General features: G+C 44.4%; 2 long non-coding RNA genes across 2 annotated transcripts in view; both read right to left on the bottom strand.

Moving 5' to 3' along the window:
• LOC116056308 overlaps positions 1–1,054 on the bottom strand; it is an 11,364-nt gene extending 10,310 nt beyond the window's left edge. The window contains exon 1 of the long non-coding RNA XR_004106543.2: positions 1,043–1,054. This is a non-coding gene — a long non-coding RNA (uncharacterized LOC116056308). The remainder of the gene's footprint in view (positions 1–1,042) is intronic.
• Positions 1,055–4,815: 3,761 nt separating this feature from the next.
• The window catches only part of LOC116056323, a 14,422-nt gene continuing 6,737 nt past the window's right edge, over positions 4,816–12,500 (bottom strand). Inside the window, exons 2-3 of the long non-coding RNA XR_004106545.1 lie at positions 5,678–5,681; positions 4,816–4,827 (exon numbers count right to left, since the gene is read on the bottom strand). This is a non-coding gene — a long non-coding RNA (uncharacterized LOC116056323). The remainder of the gene's footprint in view (positions 4,828–5,677; positions 5,682–12,500) is intronic.

Raw genomic sequence — 12,500 nt, 5'->3', positions numbered from 1 at the left:
GAGAGAGAGAGAGAGAGAGAGAGAGAGAATGAAGAGCTGAAAAAAGCTGACGGGATATTTTTGGGGGAAACTTTTAATCAGAAGGAAGCAGGCGCCGATAAGCTGTTAGTCCAGGCAGCCGTGCTGCATTCAGGGTCTGTGAAAAGAAACGGGCGTGTGGGGATCCTCCTCTGTGATGGACGGATTAGAGGCGCAGATTGTTTTTCCTGCTGCACTTTCCTTGAAGTTTCCTCCCAATTAATTGAAAGTGTGCGGCGACTAAGCCCTGGAAACACACTTTCAAACACGCAGTTTTTCTCCCGACGTTCCCCCCCGAATCTGAGTCTGTGCTTGGCGATGTGTTTGAAGAGGATTTTGATTTAATTACCGAGCGGGGACGGAGCCGCGCTGCCTTCAAATCAAAGTTAATATCTAAACAAAGTCACGCGCTAATCTTTGTGATAATTGAATCCTTATTTATTAGCCGGCTTTTATTTATTTAGTCGCCCGCGAGCAGAAAGGAAGTTTCTGCTGCAAATATATATTCAGACGGAGAGGAAATAAAAGCTGGCGTTCTTTGACGAGAAAAGAAAATGAACTAATAAGTGTTCACAGAAAGTATACAAGTAGACAGAGAGCCGGCTGGGTTTACCGTTCGCTGACTATATCTCACTTCTAACAGCCGTCTAAATATGTATTTTCATTTCCCCATGTTTCTTCTTACTGAGTTTTGGTTTCAACATTTGGGGGGCGGGGGGGAGACACATTATAACTGGGCAGCCTGTTCTCAAGAACCATACGTTGAAAAAAGATACGAAAAGTCCAAATGATTAAAGAAAAGTAAGAAAATAAGAAAAAAATGGCAAAAAAGGCAGAAAAAGCAACAAAATTGTTGATAAAATGCAAAAAAAAAAAAATGTGTCTACTCGATCTGTGTGTCCGGAGATAACTTTGACACTATGAATTACATTCAATTGAATCTGAAAGTTTCGGCTCTCTCTATGCAACGCGTTCTCACCAACCTGATCTCACGGAATTACCTCAAAATCTGTGGCAGTTTCACGGAATCACGGAAAATTCCGTGATGGCCCATGGAATAATTCCGTGAAATGAACACGGCCCCTTAAGTTAAGGAAAAGGTCGTGGGTGGGCGGGACAAGAACGGGTTGGGTTTAGGAATCATGACATGCGGGACACGATCCCGGTCTCCTGGGTGAAGGTCCTGTGTTTGACCCACCTCCTTACGCGGATTTTCAGGCTTTCATACTACTCTCTGCCGTAGTGGCTCTTAATACTACTTTATCTTCTCATTGACTTTACATTGGCATTGTTTTCCGTGGTGGCCACAAGGAATTTTCACAGATTCCGTACCACCACGTAATGCGCTAACAGTTGGTGATAATTTCATGGAATTCTCACTCCCATCGTATAAAATACGGACAAAAAAGAGACAAAAACATTGAAAAAAAGCGACAAAAGAAATGCGCCAATAAGCAACAAAAACGTCGCAAAAAAACAGAAACGTCAAAATAGAAGGACAGAAACGTCAGAAAATGCTTCATAGAAAAGTTGGAAAACTACTAGACATAAACGTCAACGCTATTTGAAAAAAACATTCAAAAAAGCCTAAAAGTAAGGTGGCCGAGACGGTTCAACAGCAATGAAAAAGCACATTTGTGTTGTAGTGTTTGTATTTGATTTGAGGCTTTTGTATTTGTGTTCAACCCGTTCTCATTCCGAACTCGTAAAATAAGGACGTTTGGACAGTGGCTCTCAGCGTCTGATGCGACGAAAAAGGCGTCTTTCAGCGTGTTTGTAGAACGTACCGGGGTCAAACACAGGACTTTCACCCAGGAGAGCAGGGTTGGCGTCCCGCTTGTCATGCTTGCTAAAGTCGTTTTTTTCTTTCCTCCCGCGTGTCACGGAACCGTACGCCCACCCACGACCCTTTCCTTAACATAACTGTGTCAAAAGGGACGGCAATAGTCCCGACCAAGTGCGTTTACTTATAGCGCTAAAGGGACGGCAATAGTCCCGACCAAGCGCGTTTACTTATAGCGCTAAAGGGACGGCAACAGTCCCGACCAAGAGCGTTTACTTATAGCGCTAAAGGGACGGCAATAGTCCCGACCAAGCGTGTTTACTTGTAGCGCTAAAGGGACGGCAATAGTCCCGACCAAGAGCGTTTACTTATGACGCTAAAGGGACGGCAATAGTCCCGACCAAGCGTGTTTACTTGTAGCGCTAAAGGGACGGCAATAGTCCCGACCAAGCGCGTTTACTTATGACGCTAAAGGAGACTTTTAGCGTCAATAACAACGACAAAGGCACCTGACTAAGCGTCCATATTTTACGAGATGAGTGTGAGAACCTGTTGTTGTGTTGTAGTATTTGTATTTGTGTTGTAGTATTTTTATTTGTGTTGTAGCATTTGTATTTGTGTTGTAGTATTTGTATTTGTGTTGTATCTTTTGTATTTGTGTTGTAGTGTTTATATTTGTGTTGTAGTATTTGTATTTGTGTTGTAGTATTTGTTGTAGTATTTGTATTTGTGTTGTAGTATTTGTATTTGTGTTGTAGCATTTGTATTTGTGTTGTAGTATTTGTATTTGTGTTGTATCTTTTGTATTTGTGTTGTAGTGTTTATATTTGTGTTGTAGTATTTGTATTTGTGTTGTAGTATTTGTTGTAGTATTTGTATTTGTGTTGTAGTATTTGTTGTAGTATTTGTATTTGTGTTGTAGTATTTGTATTTGTGTTGAAGTATTTGTATTTGTGTTGTATCATTTGTATTTGTGTTGTAGTATTTGTATTTGTGTGTTGTAGTATTTGTATTTGTGTTGTAGTATTTGTGTTGTAGTATTTGTATTTGTGTTGTAGTATTTGTATTTGTGTTGTAGTATTTGTATTTGTGTTGTAGCTTTTGTATTTGTGTTGTAGTATTTTGTGTTGTAGTGTTTATATTTGTGTTGTAGTATTTGTATTTGTGTTGTAGTATTTGTGTTGTAGTATTTGTATTTGTGTTGTAGCTTTTGTATTTGTGTTGTAGTATTTTGTGTTGTAGTGTTTATATTTGTGTTGTAGTATTTGTATTTGTGTTGTAGTATTTGTGTTGTAGTATTTGTGTTGTAGTATTTGTATTTGTGTTGTAGTATTTGTATTTGTGTTGTAGCTTTTGTATTTGTGTTGTAGTATTTGTGTTGTAGTGTTTATATTTGTGTTGTAGTATTTGTATTTGTGTTGTAGTATTTGTGTTGTAGTATTTGTATTTGTGTTGTAGCTTTTGTATTTGTGTTGTAGTATTTTGTGTTGTAGTGTTTATATTTGTGTTGTAGTATTTGTATTTGTGTTGTAGTATTTGTGTTGTAGTATTTGTATTTGTGTTGTAGCTTTTGTATTTGTGTTGTAGTATTTGTGTTGTAGTGTTTATATTTGTGTTGTAGTATTTGTATTTGTGTTGTAGCTTTTGTATTTGTGTTGTAGTATTTGTGTAGTAGTGTTTATATTTGTGCTGTAGTATTTATATTTGTGTTGTAGTATTTGTGTTAGTGTTGAACTGTCTCGGCCACATATAAAAACGACGAAGTCAGCTGAGCACTGCTGAAGTCCTTCCTAGGACTCCACATAGTTTACAGGCTCGTCTCTGCAGGAAGGAAAGGAAAAGGTTTGTAGATCCTGGGGGGATTGTCCGAGGAGCGCCGCGTGTAGGAAACATTAAGACTGTAATGTGCTGCTCCTCTCTGAGCCGGCGGCCCGGTAATAGAGACGGGCTTTAGGACTCGTCTGTCGGGGCCGCCAAGGGCCCTCGACACGCGGCTGCCACAGATTGCTCTCGTCTGGAGAGGGAAGCAATCAGCCGCCGGCGTTACCGAGCATTTATGTCTGAGCCTCGGCTCGCACTGCAAATCTTGACCTTAAAGAAGCCTGTTGTTCCATTTCTCTCTCAGACGACTGTGCTCTGGGATTTCCTGCAGCTTTTCTGTGGGTTTAATTCACCGATTCACCAATTTGTTTCCTCCCAAAGCCACCGAGGAACACAGAGAGAAAAACACGAGCAAAGAGACTCTGATGAGTTGATATGTGAGCCAAAAGACACAAAATACCTGTTAAAAACATTGAAAAAAAGCTACAAGAAAGTAGAAAAAGGGGACCAAACATTTTAAAAAAGCGACGAAAACAAGCGACAAAAATGTTGAAATAAGCCTGTTGTTCCATTTCTCATCCAGACGACTGTGCTCGGGGATTTCTGCAGCTTTTCTGTGGGTTTAGTTCACCGATTCACCAATCTGTGTCCTCCCAAAGCCGCCGAGGAACACAGGGAGAAAAACCCGAGCAAAGAGACTCTGACGTGTGGATATACAGCATGAGCCAAAAGACACAAAAATACAAAAGACGTTGAAAAAAAGCTACAAGAAAGTAGAAAACAGCAACAAAAGTGATGAAAAAGCGACAGAAACATCAAAGCAATCGACGAAAACGTCAAAAAAGCAGAAGAAAGTGCAAAGAAAGTGACAAAAAAAGGTGTCAATTCAAATTCAAAGGGTTTAATTCACCGATTGACCAATCTGTTTCCTCCCAAAGCCGCCGCGGGAACACAGAGAGAAAAAGACGAGCCGCTTTACAGTCGCCTCAGCCGAGCTGACATCAAAATGACGTAGATCTCGCTGGCGCACCAGGATTTTCTAAATTTTTTTCAGCGCCGAGCGACAAAGCGGAAACAGGAAGCATGGACGAGCTCGAGGGCAACGTGATGCCAGGACTCTCAGAGTGACTGCTAGTCTCTCTTGTAAACCTACTGGGTTAAGATGAGATCTTTATGGCGAATGAAAGGCTTGATCCACCAAGTAGCTCATCCAATCAAATCCAAGCATTGACGGCAATGCTGCTGCCAGTTCTGCCGTTGTTTACCTTTTTCTTAAAGAGCAACGTCGGTAGCCTTTCCTCATTAGCGCCACCTCTGTTCAGGAGAAGACTGCAGCTAGTGTCGCGACCAACACACGCCAGTATAAACTGTAGGGCTGTCAGTATTAACGCGTTAATCGCAATGCGATTAAGGGTCGAGCATAATGCGTAAATTTTTTTTAATCGTATTAATCGCATGTCGCCATTTATTAATTTATTTTCACTTCACTCGGCTTTGCGTCGTGCCTAACAGGCTACTATTTTGCCGTACTTCCTCGTAACACATCCTGCTGCTGCAGGAATAGCAACGCGGATTTCGGTGCCTCATTCTGGTGCCACTGATATGTCTGCACTTCTCTCTGATGCTCTGAAACAGACGTTACAGGAAACAGAAACACCGCTGCACGTGATGCTAGTTAACACTATACTCAACAGCAGCTAACGTTAGCCTACCGCTAGCTAGTAGCTGGATTAAACACGGTTACAATGCTAACGCTAAACGGTGTAAAGTTTGTCTGTATTTCACTGTAGAGGATTCAACAGCGGGATGTAACAATCTGCAGCTGCTGTTGTCGGAAAAACACAGACGGTGCGTTCAATGAAACTGGTAAACTACAGCCTTGTGGTGCATTCAAAGTTGTTGTTAAATTCAAATGTGTGACTAGATTAAATATATAATAAACAAATACAAATCTTAAAGTCAAGTTCATAAAGTAACTTTCTTTGCATTCATTTGATTCCCAATCAACATCCACTGGTAAGAATGGCTTTCCATTGTTAATATGAACTTAAAAACTGTTCTGAAATGCAAAATAATAGAATTTTAATCATGTCATAAAACATGCGATTAATCGCGATTAACTATAGAAATTCAACGATTAATCGCAATTAAGAAAATGTATTTGTTTGACAGCTCTAATAAACAGTTATGGCACTCCCATGGCGTCACACTGGCGCTCGACAGGTCGGCTGCGGCGAGTATACCCCACGTTTGACTCTTGATTTACGATCCGACACAAACACCAGAGGAAATACTGCAGAGATCAGCTGCAGGTGGACAGGTGCAATGTGGAGAGGAAATACTGTGAACTGAGGATTGCCCTGTGTTTATCAAATAAAGTGACAAGAAAGTGAGACCTGGGTTTAATTCCCACTGTGATACATCAACCAATGTGTCCCTGAGCAAGACACGTAACCCCTAGTTGCTCCAGAGGTGTGCAACTTCTGACATATCTAGCAACTGTAAGTCGCTTTGGATAAAAGCGTCAGCTAAATGACATGTAATGTAATGTAATAATGAGAGCAGTCTTCCTGGAAGCCGTGCAGCTGAGTTGCTAACTCCGCCCAAACAGCTGACGTATTCATGTGACGCTTCAGAGGAAAGGACGTCTCATCTCTCTAAAACACATTTGCTCGTTGCCTCTCTTCTCGCATCCTCGAGGATGCAATTTAAGTGACATGAGATGCAGCGCCAGATACTTGTTGTAACTGTCCTACCTACGTGTTAATGGGTAACAGCACGTAGACTGACAGTCAGCCAAACTCCAATCAATAATGACGTGAGTTGGAGAGTTAGCATCTGAGCTCTTTAAAGGGCTGGACCCTAGTAGTTACCCTTTTATGTCTTTCATGTTGGCATCACATTGAAAAGGAGTGAAAATATAAAGAAAAGAAATATACAAATAATAAATATCCATCCATCCATCCATCTTCGTCTGCTTATGTGATGTCGGGTCGCAGGGGCAGCAGCTCCAGCAGGGGACCCCAAACTTCCCTTTCGCGAGCCACATTAACCAGCTCCGACTGGGGGATCCCGAGGCGTTCCCAGGCAAGATTGGAGATATAATCCCTCCACCTAGTCCTGGGTCTTCCCCGAGGCCTCCTCCCAGCTGGACGTCCCTCCACCTAGTCCTGGGTCTTCCCCGAGGCCTCCTCCCAGCTGGACGTCCCTCCACCTAGTCCTGGGTCTTCCCCGAGGCCTCCTCCAACATACATAATAATAAATAATTATCGATTTTCAAATATTGCACCTGTCAATACAGAATGAAATATTCTGGAGCCTATTTTGCCGTCAATACTGCCGACGTTGTCTTTGCTGTAATCAGATCAGTATATATTTATGTTTATGTTTATGAGAAACATACGTGTATCCAGACAAGACTAGCAGCGCCGCGTCAGACACCTTTCTGGTGTGCAAAGACTTAGAAAACGCCACGCAGCTGACACGCAACAGAAATGCCACGCTCACGCCACGCAGCCAGTGTGTAGCCAGCGTTAGGCATCGCCTGCCACAAACATCCTTCAATTCAGGCTGCTATACAATGGTTTGGTTTACTTACAGCCTTTGCTTTCTTACGGTAGAGATCCATTTGTCTGACACGACTGAAGCGTGGTGTCGCGACGTCATACATCCATGGTTGATGCTCCATGCCCCTGACTGGCAGCTGATTGGACGAACGCCTGACGTGGGTTTGGCTTCTCGAGAATTTCACCAGACTGTCATGGCGGCTCGCTGACAATACGATCTAGTATTTTTTACGAAAATAGTTCACCGAAACGTGTTTCTGAAAACATTTTAAGAGAGAAATAGGCCGTGCAGTTGCTGAATCTGTCTTCATTTCAGATCAACAAAGGTCAGTTTAAAAGATTTTCGTCTACTTCTACTGGATAGTCGCGTCGCGTTCAACGGAGTAATTTGCATAAAGATGGGCATCGGCAAGCTTTTGGACGGCGCTGATTTTTTCAAATGCAGCGCCGCCTTCCCAGAATGCTTTGCATGCACGTTGAAGTCGCTTGACGTCACCCATAGGAATAGAGTGGAGCACGGCGCGACAGAAGCGTCGCACGGTCAAATGGATCTCTACCGTTAAGCAGTACAACGAAGGATGGAAAGCGATTGCTTCTGGTGCTGGTGCCTGGCAATCAGAGAAGCATGAGGTGGGGAGGCTTTTCAAAACTACATGTTTCCTACTTCCTGTTTCTGTTGCTTCCTGTCCTATGAAAGTCCAATAGGTGGCATGATTTCACATGATTCCAGGCAGAGGACAGAACACTTGTATTTAGACACAACTTGCACATGTTGTCCTGATATCATTATATCTGGGTCAGAACTGCTACATGGTCGCTTTGAAAAGAACACACTGAAGGCCGTTACACACTGGGGGCGTGACGAATAAGTAACGAATGAATAGTTTGGATACGTAATACTTGCAGGTGATTATTTTTTGCATCAAAACTATTCACACCGGCAGCGATGTGAATTTGCGACAGTTGTGAATAAAAGTTTTGGATCTTTGTGACAGCCCAGTGTTGACGGGACAGTTTGAGTTCTGTCTGGGGACACTGCTGAAGAGAGAGAGAAAGTGAAGGAAGATGAAGAGAGAGAGAAGGTGAAGAAAGATTACGTGTGAGCGGACAAAAGAGAGAGATATCGCAGCTATAGAGTTAATGTTTAGCGGTGAAGATATCAAGTGATTGTACAGAAAAAAGGTTTAAAGAAATGCCAATAAACCAGAGCGTGTTTGGCTCCCACCCAGGATTACTGTGTGGACTAGTCAGACCTTCCTGCACAGCGCTGTGGAGGAAGGTCCTAGAACACAATACAGTGAATTTAAGACTTTTCAATTCCTAAAATGTAGATTTTTAAAATTTTAGACTTTTTAAGACCCTAGAGAAACCCTGTAACAGAGACCCAAAACAAGCCCAAAGAAAACAAAAATGACCAAAAAGAGAAAAATTAATGTTTTCTTGAGGAAGTACGCCTAACCCCCCCGCACATACGAGCCCCTGAGTCCACAAACCGAGAGAAAACACTGATCTCCCTTTCAGCCATTTTGACGTTTTTTTTTACTATTGCGATGCTTTTTTTCAGCGTTTTTGACTTTATCATCTACCAAAGACATTTTCTGTTACTTTCATTATGTACTGCATAGGTTATGTGGAAATGTGTCATTTGTGCAATATGTTGGTTATTTGAGTGTGCATTATGACATTTTGTGCAATACCTAGGCTATTTGGGTTGTGCAATATGTTAGTTGTGCAATATGTAGGCTATTTGGGTTGTGCAATATGTACAGGGTTGTTCAATTAAAAACTGCCACTGAAAGGAGTTAATGTGCTTACTATATAGGGACCTGTCTAATGTATATGAGAGTATTACTATATAGGGACCTGTCTAATGTATATGAGAGTATTACTATATAGGTACCTGTCTAATGTATATGAGAGTATTACTATATAGGGACCTGTCTAATGTATATGAGAGTATTACTATATAGGGACCTGTCTAATGTATATGAGAGTATTACTATATAGGTACCTGTCTAATGTATATGATAGCATTACTATATAGGTACCTGTCTAATGTATATGAGAGTATTACTATATAGGTACCTGTCTAATGTATATGATAGCATTACTATATAGGTACCTGTCTAATGTATATGAGAGTATTACTATATAGGTACCTGTCTAATGTATATGAGAGCATGTTTTGTGTTGCATGAGAGTGTTGAGAGATGCTTATTTTCTGTATTTTGTGTTGTCTTTGTAAAGCTGCGGAACGGACAGAGTCCAAAACTAATTTCCCTTCGAGGACAATAGAGTATATCTTATCTTATTATTTACTACAGATAGTTGTACTTTCACTCAAGTACTGCTGTCAGGTCCTTTACCCAGACTGTCTGCAGCGTGATTTCAACCATTAGAGCTGTTTCCTCCTCCCGGGAACACGCGTCTAAGTGATTTCTCTCTGATAAGTGCAGCAAACGTCCCTCCTTTAAACCTGGCTGAAGCCCTGATGTTCCCTTTTTTTAAAAGCTCAGCGATCACCGAGGAGATGGGCTAATTAAAGTGCTACTTTTTACAAGTCTTACTCAATAAATCTGAATAAATTAACAAGGCATTACTAAGGCGGCCCGCATTAAATTTGCATTGAGCGTTTAATGAATATGCGGAGAGGTCTGCCACTGTGAAACCCCCGGCGAATTAGCATAACCACTTCCAGCATGTTTCTTAAATAATGCTCTCATTTGCACATCACTGAGTTGGCTAATTCTGGCGTCTGCGAGGGCGGCTGCGTAATTAAAGGAGCCCACTTTAATTTTTAATGAAGTTTGTGTTACATCAATCCTGACAGTAATGAGCGCGGGCGGCGGGGAAACAAAAAGGCTGCTAATAATTACATTCACACGGCAGTTTGAGGGATAATAACTCCCGAGGAGGAATTACACGACTAATTATTAATTAAATATTCAGAGATCCGTACGGCGGTGGTCGTGTTGAATGCTCGGCGCCGGCCAGCCCAGATGCCAAACGGCTTTTATGTGTGAAGGACTTGGAAAGGCTTGTAACGGCGCTCCAGACTGCCGTTAGTTATAATGAGCCCTGAAACCAAAACAGGCTGTGATTGGTCGCTGCCTGTGGCGCTGTGATGTCACTCCGCGCAAATCACACAGAGGTTAGATCACATCCAAGCAGACTCTGATGCCTCAAACAATAGAAGACTGTGGAAAGAGACTAAAAGAGTCGAATAGGCGACAAAAAAACATCACAATTGATAAAAACAGTCGATCAAAAGCGACAAAAACATCGCAAGAGCATCAGAAACATCGCAAAAGTGACAATAAACTCTATTAAAACAAACCGTTTTCCTTCCTTATTAGAAGAAAGACTAAAGTGTGACACCATCTCTTGCCCTTACAGAGCTGGCTCAGGTTGGTCTTGGACCAGCTCTTAGTTCTGCTGTTATAGAGCTCCTCTCTCCTCTCTCTTCCATCTGGGCGTTACTAACCGTGCTCTGGGGAGCTTTTCCCCGGAGTCCTTATGTCTTTTTCGCCCAGCAGTTTTCCTTGGATCAGGGTGGCACCTAAATCATGGTTGCTGCTGTCACTGTGGTCCAGCTCGTCGCCCTGCTACGACCTACTACAGCCTGCTATGCCATGCTACGACCTGCTACGCCCTGCTGTGTCCTACTACACCCTACTACACCCTACTGCACCCTACTACACCCTGCTGTGTCCCTCTACACCCTGCTGTGTCCTACTACGCCCTACTACAACCTGCTGTGTCCTACTACGCCCTACTACGCCCTATACTACACCATGCTGCGCCTTACTACACCCTGCTGTGTCCCTCTACACCCTGCTGTGTCCTACTAAGCCCTACTACACCCTGCTGTGCCCTACTTCACCCTGCTACGGTCTGCTACAGACAGGCAGCTGTGCCCTACTACGCCCTACTACACCCTACTACGGCCTACTATGCCCTGCTACGCCCTGCTACGGCCTACGACGGCCAGCGACGCCCTGCTGTGCCCTACTACGACCGGCTACGGCCTGCTATACCCTGCTACGGGCAGCTGTGCCCTACTACGCCCTACTACGCCCTACTACGCCCTACTATGCCCTGCTGTGCCCTACTACGCCCTGCTGTGCCCTACTACACCCTGCTGTGTCCTACCACGCTCTGCTATACCCTGCTGTGCCCTACCACGCCCTGCTGTGCCCTACTATGGCCTGCTACGCCCTGCTGTGACCTACCACGCCCTGCTGTGCCCTACCACGCCCTGCTACGCCCTGCTGTGCCCTACCACGCCCTGCTACGCCCTGCTTTGCCCTACTATGGCCTGCTACACCCTGCTGTGCCCTACCACGCCCTGCTTTGCCCTACTACGGCCTACTACGCCCTGCTGTGCCCTACCAAGCCCTGCTACGCCCTGCTGTGCCCTACTACGGCCTGCTACGCCCTGCTGTGCCCTACCAAGCCCTGCTACGCCCTGCTGTGCCCTACTACGGCCTGCTACGCCCTGCTGTGCCCTACCACGCCCTGCTGTGCCCTACTACGGCCTACTACGCCCTGCTGTGCCCTACTACGCCCTGCTGTGCCCTACTACGCCCTGCTGTGCCCTACTACGGCCTACTACGCCCTGCTGTGCCCTACTACGGCCTACTACGCCCTGCTGTGCCCTACTACGGCCTGCTACGCCCTGCTGTGCCCTACCACGCCCTGCTGTGCCCTACTACGGCCTACTACGCCCTGCTGTGCCCTACTACGGCCTGCTACACCCTGCTGTGCCCTACCACGCCCTGCTTTGCCCTACTACGGCCTACTACGCCCTGCTGTGCCCTACCAAGCCCTGCTACGCCCTGCTGTGCCCTACTACGGCCTGCTACGCCCTGCTGTGCCCTACCACGCCCTGCTGTGCCCTACTACGGCCTACTACGCCCTGCTGTGCCCTACTACGGCCTGCTACGCCCTGCTGTGCCCTACTACGGCCTGCTACGCCCTGCTGTGCCCTACCACGCCCTGCTGTGCCCTACTACGGCCTACTACGCCCTGCTGTGCCCTACTACGGCCTGCTACGCCCTGCTGTGCCCTACCACGCCCTGCTGTGCCCTACTACGGCCTACTACGCCCTGTTGTGTTTTAAAAAATGTGACAAAAACGTCAACAAAAAACATAAAAAAACATCCTAAAAACACAATAATAAACAGATAACATGTGTTATTAGATGTGTGATGCAGCGCGGCGTCAGACGCAGAACAAAAAAAAAACTGACAAACGTCAGAAAATGTGATTTTTTTTTCGTGTAAATAGTGGCAGAAGCATTACAAAAAATA

The sequence above is a fragment of the Sander lucioperca genome, chromosome 3 (genome assembly GCF_008315115.2).
Source record: "Sander lucioperca isolate FBNREF2018 chromosome 3, SLUC_FBN_1.2, whole genome shotgun sequence".
NCBI classification, from domain to species: domain Eukaryota; kingdom Metazoa; phylum Chordata; class Actinopteri; order Perciformes; family Percidae; genus Sander; species Sander lucioperca.
This window is presented reverse-complemented; position numbering and strand designations above follow the sequence as displayed.